The sequence below is a fragment of the Montipora capricornis genome, chromosome 12 (genome assembly GCF_036669925.1).
Source record: "Montipora capricornis isolate CH-2021 chromosome 12, ASM3666992v2, whole genome shotgun sequence".
Classification (NCBI taxonomy): Eukaryota; Metazoa; Cnidaria; class Anthozoa; order Scleractinia; family Acroporidae; genus Montipora; species Montipora capricornis.
In genome coordinates, this window is record NC_090894.1 from 28,971,531 (window position 1) to 28,977,437 (window position 5,907).

General features: G+C 38.5%; 1 long non-coding RNA gene across 1 annotated transcript; it reads right to left on the minus strand.

The window, feature by feature from the left end:
• Positions 1–725: 725 nt before the first annotated feature.
• LOC138026576 (uncharacterized) lies at positions 726–3,494 on the minus strand. Its single transcript, XR_011127294.1, has 2 exons — positions 2,749–3,494; positions 726–1,048 (listed from the first exon to the last, which is right to left on the minus strand). It is a non-coding gene; the product is annotated as an uncharacterized lncRNA (long non-coding RNA).
• Between the last annotated feature and the right edge of the window lie 2,413 nt (positions 3,495–5,907).

Consider the following 5,907-nt stretch of genomic DNA (forward strand, 5'->3'; position numbering starts at 1 on the left):
TGACCAGCTCCCAACCTCAGTGGCTTCATAGCTCAGTTAGTTACAGCATCAAACGGGCATGGCGAGGTCACGGGTTCAAACCCCGTTGAAGTCCTGAATTTCTCACTCTTCTTTGCGCAGTGGCTAAAATTGCGTTCGTAACTGCGAGGATCATAGCTACACTTATTTATTTTGTATCTCGTCAAGTAGAGTTGCCAATTCGAGGCCGAAGACCGAAGTTGTTTCCTGATACCATGACCTCAATTGTTCTTAATAATCCAGTTACTATGGGTTACTTCGATGGATCCAGTGTAGAAACAAGACATGAGAAATACCTCTAAAAAGTATTAAGTAATTTCCTAAGAGATGTCCTGTTGAAGAACCGGAATCAATGAATAGAAGATTATAAAACTAGAACGCGCACCGGTGGCTCAGTTGGTTGAGCACCGAGTCTTAAAATAACTGAGGAGAAAGTGCTGCCTTCGTAATTACATCCGCAAATGGTTAGATTATAAACCGTAAGCCCGGTCTCACAAATCTCTTCCATGTTCATTAATTCCCTGTGGGACGTTAAAGAACCCACACATTATTCGAGAAGAGTAGGGGATGAAGTTCCCGGTGTTGTGGTTGTCCTCTCTGAGTATATGGGTGGGTGGGAAAAGCAGGTCCACATCAGCTGAATAGCTGCCAAAACTTCAACCTGCTCAAACAAATAAATAACAAACAAACAAGCAAACAAACAACCAAACAGCTAAAAGGTGTTTTACTTGACTTAACGCGCCTTATTCTACATAACTGGGCAATTTTTGCCTTCCTTGAATGGGTTTCTACCCGCAGGAACTCCTTGAAGAAGGCAATCGTTCGGAGCATTTTCCAGGCAATAGTTCATTAACTCCTCTGCTGATCTCGACACTTTCATCCGTTGCATTTTGGCTTGTATTTTAAGGAGATCTACAGTTTCTTTTAGTGCCGACTTTTTACTTGACGGTGGACGCGGGCTCTGTTTTGACGGAGATGAGACTGACATCTGGGAATTGTTCCTTCAGCATTCAATGGTAAGTGGCTGAAACTAAGAAGGAGGTGGTAAGCCCGCGACTTCTAGACTGCAATAAGCCTTTATGCATAATTTCCCAAAATTCACCACCAAGCCTCGTTTGCACAAAACTATTCACATCATACTGTTCGCAAGCGGGTTTTTCTTTACAAGTTTGCTCCTGTAGGATTTAGCTCATGCTAAAATTCACGAGTTTGATTTTCGAATTCGAGGCTTAGTGGTGAAATTATAGCTAGTCCGCAGTCATTACGCTTCACGTGTTGACTTCCGAAGCAGGCGGTAAAGAGAGAGTAAAGCCTTTATCTTGTCCACTACAACGATTAAACACAATTAAATATGAAAACCTCTTTTGTACACGGTTGCATTCCCTTGATAGGCAAAGTAACAATATCACTTTTTGGAGTAGGAAACAGAACATTTTATTTAGACTCATTTAGACCCATAGGATTTGTAGTGACGTCGAGTTTGTCTAAAGAAGCGATGAAAACGCTTTGGAGAAGGAAGAACTTCTAATTTAATTCCTTACATTTGATTTTCAAAGCAAAACAAATAGAAGTGGTCTCTGTACATACGAAAATATAACTTGTGTGTTTGTGGATAATATTTGCAATTTAATTTCTTTTACAGAGGGAAGTTCAGTTTCCGCTCTGTGGGAAACTGCTAAGCGTGCAATTGCCAGGAGCAAAATTGCCACGTGGTGCAATCGTTCTTCTTCGCCAGACAGTTTATCTTAAATATCTGACTTTCTCCTAACAACCTGAACAACTGTTAAGGGTGTTTGAAAATTGATCTTGACCAAATATTTATTTGCATGTCATGTACACAGAGCCAACCGCACGTATTGTGAAAACTGACAAAAAGAACAGCTTGGATGATGATATCCTCTGTTTGAAAATTCTCATCCACAAGTCGACGGCATGGACCTCACTATTAAGGCAGCGTTTACACATTTGTAACCGCATCGTTTTTGATGTGGTTACATCTTCCGTTTACACGGCATCGATCGAGAGTATTGTTGAAACCGTGTCGATTTGAAACCCGCTGCCAAAAGTGGAGCGTTTTCAAAACCATGTGGTTTCATCCGTCGGGTAAACAGCGAAACCGTATCGATTTGAATACGGTTACTATAAATTTGGTGCGAAATTTGCATTGTTCAATTAAAAACAGTGAATTTAGCACGTAGTGCAGCGCTCGCTTATACCATCAAGACTTTTATTTTCTGGCGAAAACAGTTCCGTTTAAGCATTTCCAAACCGCATCGATTTTGAAGCGGTTTTGAAGTCATGAAACCGTGTCGATGTGAAACCGTGTTCGCGTAAACGCTGCCTAAAATCAATCTGATCCGTTTGGACTTGTGTTGGAGATTCTACCATTTTGAATTTAAAAAAGGAGAGAATGGTGTTTTCACTTCCCTTTTTGAAAAAACGTTTAACCTAACACCAAGGGCACCTTTTTTTCTTGAAGTTGGCTTCAATGTCGAAACATAGCCCGATCCCAATGCCAACAAAAAGTCGCATGCTATTATTATTATTATTATTATTATTATTATTAATATTATTATTGTTCATTATAATTTTTTGCACTTTATATTAAAATTGATTACACTTTTTTGACGTTTTCTTTGCAACCTAGTTTCAATGTGAAAAGCGAAAATTTGAGAGCAGAAATTAAGTTTTTTTCACTTGAACAACTAGAAGAAGTACGTGATTTCTCACCTCCTAAACTAACGTCTTCTGAAGCTTGTATCGGCAATCGTCACACGACAGACACGATTCCTTTCTTTGAGGCTTGTAACCGATAGCTTGGCGATAATTTCATACCAAGGAGACGACAAAAAACTCGGAGATCCTCTGTCACCAAGCTTACGTATAAATGAGATTTGCGAAAACAGCCTGTTACAGATCTTCTTTTCTATGTTGATGCCGATGCGTTTCGAGCTAATTCCAGTGTCGTACGCGGGATAAATTCAGAAATATATTTTTCCAACTGCTTGTTGAACCCTTCGGGAAATGTTCAGTGATGAATATTTTGTCATTATTTAACTGTGTTGCCCAACGTGAAATCTTCCTTTTCGGAACATTGGGTCTAATTTCGATTTTCTCACCGAGAGCTCACCGCTGGCACATGTGATTTGAAATGAGCGGGAAGTAAAATCGACTCGTTCGGTTTTGTGATTCAGTTACCCGAGGTCGCAATTTCAAAGACTGGTGGCTCTTCTCCGACGAAACTATAAAAATTTGCATCACAAAGGTTACTGCTGACAACGAAGCAACTTGATTGGCTATTTTTTGCGTGTAAACCTTTGTAAATTTAAGGCGGAAACATTTTAGCCAAGAGCCTTCTGGCAAAGACCGCATTGAAATGCTAAATAATGATAAAAAGCAGCCAAAAGTTATAAAAAGCGGTCGAAAATTGGAAAGCTTTCATCTATTGTTATGTAAACTATCGTCACCAAAATCGTGTACTTACATCTCATTTTGTAAAAATGCAGATGTTGTTTTTCTTGCTTCTTTAAATATTATCTGTAGTCAGCTGATGCTATTGTCAGATTCACGAGAATGACACCTACATGTGGAATAGCATTAAATAGAAGTCCGATCAAAGCTTTTAGTTTTAAGTGGAGGTTAAATTGCGAAACGACTTAAAATAATCGTCTGTCGGTCATGGATGCTGCATTTGTCGATCGCAGTGGTGCCTTATGCATTTATTGCTTTACAAGTTAAAAAAATACCTTGACTAAGACCGGCAATAACCCGACGAGGCCCGCCGCGAAATTAAATATAGAGAGTGATATTAACTTCAAAGTAATGTTTATAAAATTTGTAGCACAGTGTGTGTTGGTTGTAACATTTTTATCGGTAAAACGCATTTCTTCAAGTTGTATGCGTGTTCACGGCTTAAGCGAGATCTAGAAAACAATAAAACTTTATAAAGCCGGAGTACGACCCAATTTGACATATATAAATTTATTATAATCAACAAAAACCTCAGACATGATTCGTTTTATAAACGACCAGTCTGAGTCTGAAAGGTAAGTTTTTTAAGCTGCATAATCTCCTACAAAATGCAAACTGTTTCTCTTACAAATTCTTCTTGGCGTTGAATTGATCGGTACGAAAAGGCAAAAATGATTATTCATACGCATAGAAGCTCTGTGAACAAGACTATTTTTTAAAACACTGTTAGAGACAAAAGAATGCGAAATGGGACATTTTGTAAAACAAAAATCTCAGAAAAAAAAACTGGTCAACCTTTTATCTTGAAAAAAAAAAAAAGAAGCACTTTGAGGCGCTAGAAGTAGTCTTCAAGACAATTCTTTGATTACACCTGACATCATGGATGGCATTTTGGTGGAAAGAGCAATAGCTAAAAAGTCTTTTGGGAATTTGACTCTATTATTATGCAAAATTTGAGCTACATTTGGCTATGCTTTTAGCACCTACATGGGCGTCTTATCACGTGAGTGCAATTAAAGAATTCACGAGGTACGTTAATTCTTAGGCATGCGTTATTGAAAAAGCATAAACATAAGAGACAGGTGCCTTCTGCTATTAATTGCTGGCAAAGTACTTCCGAATCTAGCCACGAATTTATTTGTTTTGGTAAGCGCGACTGTATATCAAACTTTCCCTATTGCTCCGTTGTTTGGTTCCCCGTCCCAAGGCCTGGACTCAGTTCCAATTAATTTTTACGCTGAGCCAATCCACAAACTATCAGGTACAACTAGAATTATCCCGTTAGAACACTTTTTCTCCCGAGGGAGATCTACCCGGGCTGTGCCCTTATGATTCATCGGTTGAAAAAAAGACCTACTATATAATATGTATATGTAAATCACAATATGGTTTTTCTTGGGAAGCTGTCCAGCCGACCTGCCTTACTCCAAATTGTCAACAAAATCCAGAATAACGTGCTTGCATACGAAGTCATTTTTAAGTAGAGTATAAACACTGTAGATCATTCTATTTTATTATATAAACCATAGCACAGTGGAGTAAGGGGAACAACATGTAGTTGTGAATAATCGTTTTTTCCCTTACCTGTTGGTTCGTTTTCAAACAACTCGAATTCTTTGTATCTCTCCAAAAGGGAACTGAATTTCTTTTGGTGTGCCAACAAGGAACGTGTTTTCATTAATATTATATGACATCCACAACTGTTCGGTCGAAATATTTGACTTTCGTGTTTTCGCTGATGACACCAATTTAATTGATGTCAATACAAATAACAGTTGAGGCTATACTGTCAACAATATGACCTCTGGATTCGATTACCTTTGCTCTTCCTTTCAGGTACAGTTGCACGGCTTTAATTGTTATCCTAGTCAGAGTTTTCCTCTGTCCTTGTGTGGGCCCATTTAATTTCTGTTACTAGCGAGAACACGCATAATGGATTACATGGGAATATTTATATTTAACAATTATTCGCCGAAGGCGAATAATTTGTTTTAGTATAATTACACAGGTGATTATTTCAAAAGAAGAGAAAAAAAAAAGCATTTCAACGCGAAATCATCTTCACTTACAGTGGCAAAACGACTACTGGCAGCCAGTTTGTCCGTCGAGGTGATTATCGGCTGATAATCCGAGATAGCGAGCCAATGGAAGCGCGCGATTTTGTATAATCACCTGGGTATTTATACTAAATAGAGGATATTACATGGCCGCGCGGGGATACGAATTTTATCTTCGAGTGCTGAAAGTATCTGTCACGAGTGAGCGAAGCGAACGAGTGAGAGATACTTTTAGCACGATGTTCTGTTTATTATATAGATATTGATGAAATGTCTAGATTTAAAACCATTTGTTTTACTCATTTTCGAAATGATGAAAAAGTGGTGACCAACCGCTAAAACACACATGTTGTGTAACAAG